We start from the raw sequence: 11,184 nt of genomic DNA, 5'->3' as shown, positions 1-11,184 counted from the left end.
ACTGCACAGTACTTTCAGAACTCCTGAGGATTGTAGTTGAGAAATAACAGTCCTATACATGTCCTGTCACAAGATGAGCCACATTTACAGGCTGTGAAACAAAGGTTCTATCATAAGGTGCAGGCTCAAAATAAAAATTACTGATGACCTCTGAGTCAACAAAGTCTCCACGTGCTTTGAAGAGGTGTTGCTTGTAAAAGATAAATTAATATCTAGGCTGTCCAAAGCTCAAAAGTAAAAACGTTGCTGGAACTTGACATGTCTAAATAACACTGAGCAACTTGTGTGGTGTATCTTGCAAAAGTAACACAAGAACAGTCAAAGTACTGTATAGTCGCTGTCTTTAGACTGTACTGTGAAGAATTCTTGCTCTGATTTCCCTGACCCGAGGACTCTCCTTCACGCTGCCAACATCAATGCCATACACGGTGGTCTGGATGAATGTGTAGAAGTTGTGCAATGCTTCGTCATAGGACACGGCAAATACAAAATGTGCCTTGAAAAACTCGTCAAAAGCTGCAACTCCCGTCTGCGTCACACAGGGAATGACCTTTTGATCTAGGACAATGTAGAAAGTCTGGATGATGTTCTTTCTTTCTCCAACACACAGGAGGAATGGCTGAGTGGGGCCAGCCTTAAGAAAAGTCTCCATGCTACCTCCCACCTGAGGGAGTGAAAGAAACCAAATGATTCACATTAAACAAAATTGGTAATCGGATGTTGAGTGGCAGTGCTGCCTAAAATTAAGACAATATTAAATATATTAATTATATTATTATATAAATATTAAAATGTTTTACTTCGGGCCCACAGTTATTTTTGTTCCAATGTGTAATTTTAGGTTTAATGGTAACAATAATGTGCCGGCGTTGCAACACCAAGCCTATCTGGCATAGATATATCTGCTGCACAGTGGAACTCCTTGCCCTCTTAAAACATCTGATAATCTTTTCTCATCAAAAGAGAAAGCTACTTTAACACATTTCTAAAAAATCATAACTTCATGAATTTCATTAGGTGGTGAGCAGCATCTGATGTGCTAATCTTTGAAGACTTCCTTCCCTTAGATGTTGGAGGTAACAAGTGAAGCAGCAAAAGAATGGCAGCCAACTCGCAGTCCCAAACTACAGAATAGGAATTAGGATAATCGCAATTACTGTCATTTTAAGGTCCACAGCAGTCATTTTGTCAATGTTATTCAGTTTTGGATAACTGATAATTTTTCAAATAAAGCAGTTTTCCAATGTCTTCAGTATGGTATGAAAATTCATTTCAAGACACTTAAAATCTTCTGGCCACCAAGTGACGTAAATATTGAGTCATAACAATACTAACATTAAGTAACTTTTTTTTGTCAAACTTTAAATGCCATTAAAGTTTGTTTGTAAATTCCTTTTCATACCATACTGAAATGAACAGAAACTCAACGTAATTTATAAAATCGACAGCTGTATTCCAATTTGTTGTAAAGGTGCCAAAACATGTTTTGATTTAATAGTATGGTCCACCTAATATATTGTGCTGTGGGAATTGTGAAAATGCTGTAAAGACATGTGAAGTCTACCATCTCCAACTTACCACCCTCATCAGAGTCCCCCTGTGCAGAGACAAGCAGGTCATCCAATTCTGTACTCTGAGACAGATTTTTGCAATCTTTGATGATTCTTGGCTTGAAGAATGTTGGCCACTTTGCAAGGAATTTACCAGACACTTCCTCCCCAAACAGCATTGTGAAGTCTTGGTCAATCTGAAACACAAAATGTGACAATAGAAAGAACGCATTAACGAGCAAACAAACAAAGGAACCACACAGCTGTCAGTCAATCAGTTTATGCCTTACCAAGCCAGGTGTATCCAGAAATCTTGGGAAAAGGTCCAGGACAGAAGAAGCTGTGGCTGGATCTTGAATCACTTTTTGCCTATGTTGAAATGTCACCTTCATTTTCTCTTTGACAACTTTCATATCAGTCGAGTGCCTCATCACTGACATAGCTTCCTTGCATTCATCACCCGACAACTGTCTCGCATTTGTTGCGAAGTTGCGAAGAGTCTTGGGGCTGTCTTGAAAAGCTGACTTTGATTTCTTCATCTCTTCAGTAGAGTTGCGCTGCACAGTTTTCAATCTCCATGCCAGGTAACCAGAACCACTCTGGTGATCATAGAAATGTTCCTGCCGAATTAAGAGCAAGAGAGATATTTATTCAATATTGATTACCTGCTACTCTGTTTGTAGCAAGTGAAGAAAACTCCTGACTGGTGGGATTGTTCAGTGCTACATGTCAAAAAGCCAGATATGGCATCATGCATTAGAGGTCTATTTAAATCAATTGTTACACAATGACATTTTTTTTACATTTATTTATTTTGGGTCCATTAGGGAATAACTTGATAAACTGCCTGAATGACAGACTGACCTGAATTAGTCTTATCATATGATTTCTTTAACCACTCCATCAGAAAAGCCAACAACAAAATACTTTCACAGACCACTGACTGTCATATCTGCAGGTGTAGGCATTTATCACGTAAACCACAATCAAAAAAGTCTTAATTGCATAAAAACTGGGTCACAGACCCAGGACTATGACACTGACAGCATGTATGCATCATAACATCATAACTTACATAACCATTCTTTGAATCTGGGTCCTTCAAGTTTGGGAACAAGGTTGTAATCCCAAGTGCATACATAATGCGGACACTTACTGGTGGGATCCTCCTAAAAGGCAGATACAGAGAACACGAAAACTATCAATTATTTACCCCAACACAGATTCAAGTTCAATTATAAAATGTCAGCAACAAGAACAACATGTATCCAGGTGTATGATTTGAACTACCCAAACTACCTATCATCTGTAAATCATGACTGACCACATCACACACCTGACAGGTCTTTAAGAATAATGAAAATGAAGACTTGGATTATGCTCCACATGGACTATGACAATTTGATGCAGACATTTTCCTAATGTTTTGCTGTTGTCAACCATCCCTGTTAAGAAGCACTATATTCAGAAACTACAATAATGACAATGGAAAATAACATCACTCCATAACAAATTGTGACTTTCTTTTGAAACATTATCAATATGGGGTTAGCAACTAATGAAAACTATGATTGATTTGATTTAACTTAACAATGACTTCATGACATATAGAAGAATCTATTTAAGTGGTGCAATAATGGTAAACAACTAAAATTGCAGACAAAAAAAAAAACAAAACAAAGATTTTTCTTAATGTTTACATCACTTACCCATGACTCTCTACCATGTCTGCCACAAGGATGTTCACCATCCTTCTTCTTGTAGTATCAGAGAGGCAGTTTGTTTTCTCATATTTGGCTTTGGCCTTGGCTTTGAATACAAGGCTGCTCTGATGATCCGAAATAACAATTGCAAGAAATTCATAGAAAGCACCTACCAGGTGGGTATAAAAATTATCAGCATCAACTGCTATAGCCTTTGCATTAATCACTACATCTTATTTAATCATGAGAGGGACCATTGTTTTGTTTTTATAATTTTTTTAATAATATTTTTAAAGATATTGAGTATTGGTACAAATGAACAGGTAATTGGCAATCTTAAGTTACAACATATCATATCCTGAAGATTACTTACATTTCTTGCAGTGTTGCTGTCAGGAGGTCCTTCAATTAACTGTCTTTTCCGAGCTTTGGTAGATTCGAGTATTATTGTTGTGTCTGAACCTGATGATGATCCTCCTGATGCAGGTGACGGTGACAACTCTAATGAAGATGTGTGATCTGAAGAAGACCCTGCAACACTGTTGTCTAACAATACAGACAGCCTCATAGATTTAAACATGATTACACCAACTATAAATTAGTAAATTTAACAACGCATTTTTAAATGAAACATACGGCTTAAACTTCTTACCACTGCATTCTTCAGTGAAGACTGAAAGACACCTGAGATGACTTCAAAAGTTCATCAAATATGTCCGAATCCACTTCCACTCCCGCAGAATCCATCAGGACCAAATTGGTAGAACCTGGCAAACTGAATTTCACCAGCACTAAAAAAGAAACAATCAATAAAGTTCTATATGAATTTATAATTCATAAATCCGTGAATCACAGTTTTACTTTGACAATATTTATAAATTCTTTATTCATTCAATTACTAAAAGAATTATTCATTTAAATTAGCAATCAATGTAGTGAAGTAAACTTACAGTATTTGCCCTTGGTCTGCAGTGAAGGCTTTGAGTAAAGTACAAGTAAATCAAAACAATACTTACATGAATAGTATATGAATAAATTTACTTAGTTACTTTTAATCACTACACTCAAATTACCTCCTTGCAAAAATTCGGAGTAATTGTAGGCATCGTCTGTCTTTGGTACCCTGACCCATTTGCTCATTCCCTTAAACTCGACAGGAACCAGCATATCGCCACCTTCCAAGAGTAGAACAAAACTGCATAACTGCACTGCAATACAGTAGTCTCTTGATTATCGCGGGGGTTAGTAGAAACCATATTTCTTTTTTATTATTTTTATATACTTTAAGCCATAAAAACTCTCCCTGCACTCTAACAAACCCTAATATAAAGAGGCAGAAAAATGCTTATTTTACCATGAAAAAAAAACAATCTAAAAAAAGAAAAATGCCTTATTGTCACAGAAATGCATAACATATGAAATTACCATAATTAACAAGATGTAGGGGGCATACTCTAGTGTAAAAATCTTTCCATCTATACATACTCTCAGGGTAGCCTTAAGCATCCTAGTTCACCTAAGCCAGTGTCTCAAACTTCAATGAGCTATGGGCCACTGCCATCTCATTGGAGGGCCACTTTAGTGTTCAAGTAGTACAAAAAAAAAAATACAAAGAAACCACCCACAAATATTTCCCAAAATGCAGTTCCTCGTTAGTTTTTAAAATTTCAAATATTGTATAAGAAGGCAAAACCGCAAACTTGAACGCATTTTTCTCACTCCAAACTAACCGAAGCCTAGCTCCGCGGCTCTGAACCGTGGTTAAAAAAAAAAAAAAAAAAAAAACCTGGCTAATACGTCGGGTCCCGCGTCGGGCTCGTGGCCGCTAACTAGCTTTACTGTCAGCGAACACAGTGTACACTCGAGTATAAACAGCTTACTTACAACTGGGCTCGTCAGCCAGTCTTTTTGGCTGCAGTGGTTATTATATCTACATGCTTTCATCTTCCGTTTCTCGCGGGTAGCAACTCATACTTTCTCCCTCCCTCGCACTCAAACCGGGAGGGAGGGAGGGGGGAGTCCCACACGGGGCCGCGGGTTTGAGACCCCTGAACTAAGGATTTAGCAAGTTTAATTTGAAAATAAATAAAAGGCGTTTAGTAAAAACTGTGACATATATTAACAAGTAATATTCGTTATAGTCTGCCAACAGCCAGATTATGCTAAATGAATGCTAGGAAAGTAACTGGTACTTTGCAGTTTTAGCTAGCAGTAGCCCAGCTTAACAAAAAACAGTTAAAATTCAAATATGACACTTAAAGATAATGTATTTTGATACAAATACTATTGTTTTTACTAGTTATCATGTTACTTGTTCTAACATCAATCTAAAACTTAATATTTGACCGAATAAAACTTACCGCAGCAGCAAGAAAAAATGGCGACCGAAGATTCTGAAATGCGAAGCTCCACAGGAAATGAAGGCGTGGTCTAATTTAACACCCACAGTGTTAAAATGCAGTAACGACTAAAATCCACACTTACACTTTTCAGGAATCAACTCCCGATGTGTTATTTTAACTCGATTAAGTGTTGAACTAACTCGGAACTCTGTTGAAATCTACTAACACTGAAAAATCAACACTGGCATTTTTGCTGTGTAGAGAAAAAAAATCTGTGTTCATTTGTGTGTTTATATTTCTTTTGGAAAGGGCGAAAGCAAGAAAGTAACAAATTAAAAACTAGCTACAATTTCACCTGCCTTGGCTACACTCCAGTGTTGCTCCTGTAGGCCACACCTGCAGGAGTAACCAGATGCAATCAAGCCAGCTGATCACGGGTCTTCTTATGTCAAAAGAAAACAGAACATAATAGTTTTGGTAACTACAGGAATATATAACAAAACAAAATCTAATTATACATGCATCATTTTAGAGACACTGGAAATTTTCTTTTAACTTAATGCAAGTATAATACTGTATATCTGCTTTACTTTAGAGTTTGAGTAATGATAGGAATCCAGTGGTGGTGTTTTTCAAGGAATATGCGAAATGGCAGTGAAGTGTTTGTGGCGTGGCGAGTCTACAATCTTTGTTCTGTGTTTGCACAAACTTAAATCCAAAAAAGTTGGGACACTGGGTACAAAAACAGCGCAATGATTTGCTAATCTCAATAACGCATGTTTTTATTAACAATGGACCACAGAAAACATAGAAAATATGTCCAATGTTTAAATATTTAAATGTTGAAAAAATACTATTTTAATCCATAAGAACCCACGTCACCGCCCCTTTAAAGTGACATTGACTCTCCCAAAGTTTTCCTGACGGTAAAAATGTTTCTGGGCTCTTATGGGTTAAGCTCGTTTTAAATTTAATGGCAGCAGCACATCTCAAAAAACCTGGAACAGGTCCATGTTTGCCACTGTGCAACATCCCCTCTTCGTTTACAACAGTCTGTAAATGTCTGGGAACTGAGGAGAGCAACTGCCAGACTTGTTAGGTAGGACAGGATACTGGATTCTAGTAGGTAAGCAATCCTGGGTCTTTTTTGTCATATTTTTAATGTCATGATAGTCATGTCTAGTCCAGGGGTAGGCAACTCCAGGCTTTGAGTGCCGGTGTCCTGCAGGTTTTAGATATCACCCTGGGTCAACACACCTGAATCAAGTGATTAGTTCATTACCAGGCCTCTGGAGAACTTCAAGACATGTTGAGGAGGTAATTTAGCAATTTGAATCAGCTGTATTGGATCAAAGACACATCTAAAACCTGCAGGACACCGGCCCTTGAGGCCTGGAGTTGCCTACCCCTGGTTTAGTCCCTAAAAAAGACTTCATCTAAATGGGTTCATATGTTGCTCTAAAACCTGTATATATTGTTCAGCACTAATGGTGCCGTTCCAAGCTGCCCATTTCATCCACTGATGCATCCTCATGGCATCAGACATGGAGGCTTTTGAACTGAGCACTGAAAACGAGCTGGATTGGTCCTTCCCCTCTTTAGCTCAGAGGATGTGGCGTCCATGAATTCTAAAAAGGATGTCAAATTTGGATTTGTCTGACCACAGAGCTGTTTTCCACATGTTCACATGTGGATTCTTCTATCCGTCAGAGAGATGTAAGCAGCATTTGTGGAGGGCTTGGAGAACTGTGTTCACAGACAGTGATTTCTGTAAGCATCCCTGAGCCCATGCAGTGATGTTCATGACCCAATCGTGGCTTTTTTTTAAATGCAGGGCTTGATGATCACAGGCAATCCTATATTGATTTTTAACCTTGTCCCTTGCAAACAGAGATTTCTCCAGATTCTCAGAATCCTTTGATAATATTATTTACTGTAGCTGATCAGATCTTCACAGTTTTTAAAATTTTACAATGAGTAACATTATTTTGAAATCGCTCCACAGATGCAGTTTTTTGCACATTGGTGAAGCTCTGCCCATCTGTACGTCTAACTGTTTTTATACCCAGTCATGTTAGTAACCTGTTGCTTACTGTCGCTTTAATGCCCCATTCCACTTTTTTGAGACATGTTGCTGCCATCAAATAAAAAATGAGCTCTTTAAAATAAAAATAAAAATAAAATGTCTCAGTTTAAGGATGTGTTTCTTTGCTCTATTGTGAATAAAATACGTATAATTATGTGATTTGAAATCATTGCATTCTGGTTTTATTAACTTTTTACACGATGACCTAACTTACTGCATACATGTGGTGTTGAATCCAGAAAAAATCTGAAGAACTGTATGTAGCCAAAATTTGCAAAAGTCAGAGTAATGGCGAGACGCTACAGTCATTTGTCAAAACTCCAAGACACTTTTATTTGTGAATATATAAAAGAATCTGACGTTGTATGAAAGGAAAAATAGATTGATGAGTCGGAAAATGCTCTAGGTGAATCCAGCATGGATGTTCACATCAGGTTTGATGTTACAGAAAGTTCATCAGGTTCAACTTTATGATACAATGCTAACAGAACCTAAAATGGAACAAGCACGATGTTGGCACTGACTTGCAAGTGGGGTGAGCCATGATTTGTTTTCATTTGCACACTATGAGGTATCAGCCCCACATAAACACATGTGACCTGTATCACTCAATCTCTCTGACATACTGAGCTCTAAAAAGCACAGAGGCACTTGGCCTTTTCAAGCTTGGTCAGCATTGTTATGATCCTCTGTCCTCATCTGTAAGCAAATGAAAAATTATAAATGAATTATAAAAAGAAAATGTCAGCTACTTGGCTCATTGTCTCAAATGAAATCAGCACATCATCTTTTTTTTTCCATCTCAGTGCTTTCTTTGAGCTAAATTTTTTTTAATGCTTTGGAGCAGCAAAGATGCATTTTCTTTGTAATTCATAAAGATTGCGCTGTTTCTCTAAACAAACCTTGGTAGCCTGTTGCTCTGCATGCCATGTTTGCAACTGGTGTGTCGAGCATATATTGGCTGATGCTGTGATGCACCTGGCACATGCTCTCTGGCTTCCTAACAGGGCCTGACAAGTCTGCTTCATGCAGGTCCAGAAGAGGAAAATGCTGTAGCTATGATGAAATGGCAGGTCATTACTAGTATCTCCATGGGATCTGTACGTCAGCCAGAGGCCGTATAAGGGAACACAAAACTCAACCTATTTAAGTACTTGCATGGCAGTAATATCCAATTATTACGAGATCGTGTTCTTGTTTTTCCCAGTAAGTACAAGTTTGTGCTAGTCTTAAGATTAGAAGGTGAGAGTGGTACATACACACATATGTACATATAAATGTACTGTATATACTAGCTCACTAAATAACACTAAATAATGGAGAAAACTGATTTGTTGCTGAAGTGATTGCTAGAAAAATGCTTCTACTGCACACGGTATGTGTCCTTCTGCCCGGTGTGCCTTTGCATGCAACGTACGTGTGCACTTAAAATGTCCTTGCATTTTTTATGCTTTTCGGTGTGCGTATGTGTGTGTGCGCATGCATTTTGCACTTTTGAAGCCACCCCTCTTTGATGTCAACTACCTTAGCTGAAAGGGTAACGTGAGAGCTCAGGAGCCACAATGCTGCTCTCACCTGTGTCCTTTGATGATAGGACAGAGGCTAAGTAGACCAAACCATGAATGTCTCTGTCATGGAATACACACACAATCATGCACACAAGAGGAGATATTCTCCATGACCTTTTATTGCGGTGAGTGGACAGTTCAAACCACTCCAACTGCCTTTGTTGGCTGCAGCTCTGATGCGCTCCTGTTACGGGGGTGAATGGATGGGTGTCAGGCAGAGGTAAACGCCTCTCCTCTCTCCATCACTCACCTCTTGCTCTAAGAGTCACTGAAAACTTTGGATGATACTTCGTGTCTCTCTGTTTCTTTGTTTAGTTGCATTTTTTATGATTCACTTCCTGCTTTCTTTTACTTGAGGACTGGCTTCAAAAGTCATTGTTACAGCAGCATTATCATGATTATTAGTTGATTCCCCCAGTCACACATATTTCGGCTGTAATACATAATTTCTGCTACAAGAGGGTGGTGGTGGTGGGGACTGTGGTGATTTTTGACAAAGTCGTAAACTATTTGTCGTAAACACAAATAAACCTTATCTTGTGAAGTATATATTCACATTTTATTTAAGTTAAATGGGCAGCATTGATGCTTGGTCATGTGGGACAGCTTTGCCCACAGGAGGGAGCAAAAGGGACATTTGTCATTATGATCCACAACCTTGTTTTGGTTACAGTCTTTTTAGTTTGTTTCCTTTTGGTTTTTCAGAATCCAGTTAAGTGAAGTGTGTTCCTATATCATCTCATATTGTATATTTTTTTAATGTTATGTTTGTGTTCTACATTGAGTTTGTGGTACCAGTGATGATCAAAAGGTTTTGGGGGTTTTTCAGCAGTTTAAATCTTCTAAAGGACTATGTCACACCTTTTTGCAACACGTTTTACAATACGTCATTGTTTCCAAAATGAACTAGTTGCTGGTCCTGAGAGTGACAGGACTGAGAAGATCCCCTATGGACATTTGAACCAAAAACTGTGTCAGGTCAGTACAAGGTCAGACCAGCGAGAGATTGTGTGTGTGTAGGTGTGTGTGTGTGTGTGTGTGAGAGAGAGAGAGAGATAATACTTCCATGAGGTAACAATTCGTAATATCTCTCTTCTCTTCTGTCCCTCTGTATCAGTCCTAACCCCTCCTTTCATACACAAACCCACCGTTCAGCAGGCAGAAGCAACCCATTGTCAACCAAACAGGCACTGAAGGATCCTGTCCTCCAGTTGCTTCATCCCTCCAGTCATCCCTCCACTCCTCAGAGGGGGTGACAGTGACCTCTGTCTGAAACAGAATAGGTGCTGCACCTGTGGACAGAGGAAGTCTCATACAGGCTACTTTGAGCCATTCTTCTCTTTGGCCCTCAATATCAATGTCATACAGCACCAGGTTCCAAATAGAGCTGCAAACATAAGCCGTTTTCACACATGCACTGCAGCCCAAATCTTTTCTAGACATATACTGACAGAGATGCACGTGAGAACACAAATGTTGGACTTTAAATGGTCTTTAAGTTTGTGTGTAATTAAAGGTCCTGTGAATGTAGTTAGTGAGTCTTTGTCCTGCCTCCTGCACACTCTAGTCAGGCAGCTCCCTCAACTAAATAAAACTATTTAGTTGAGAACAAAAATTAAGTGGACTATCTCCTGCTATGAGCCTGAAGCCTTATTCACCGCCCGTCCAATTAGTAGATGACCCACTCTACCGCCTTCACTACAGCCACCCCATAAAGGCAGCTTATCACAGTACCGCACATTAATTCAGTGAATTGGTGCTTGATCATGTATATCTATGGCAACAGGACAAAAAACACCTGAATTCAAAGATTAAGAGACTGTGTGGCCCTATACTTTTGTCCATATAGTGTAAATGACTCCAACCAACTCATTATTTCTCAGCTGGACAACTTGATTTCAGTCCTAATTCTGTCATTCTGTCAGTGACCCTGTC

The 11,184-nt window shown here is 38.7% G+C and overlaps 1 pseudogene; it reads right to left on the bottom strand.

Annotated features, from left to right (window-relative positions):
• Positions 1–343: 343 nt before the first annotated feature.
• LOC146658685 (uncharacterized) lies at positions 344–3,329 on the bottom strand (annotated as a pseudogene).
• Between the last annotated feature and the right edge of the window lie 7,855 nt (positions 3,330–11,184).

Source organism: Rhamphochromis longiceps, linkage group LG11, assembly GCF_057381845.1.
Source record: "Rhamphochromis longiceps isolate RC_006_pf linkage group LG11, R_longiceps_female_GT1.1, whole genome shotgun sequence".
Lineage (NCBI taxonomy): Eukaryota > Metazoa > Chordata > Actinopteri > Cichliformes > Cichlidae > Rhamphochromis > Rhamphochromis longiceps.
The sequence above is the reverse complement of the archived record's forward strand: the minus strand, read 5'-3'. Positions and strand labels throughout refer to the sequence as shown.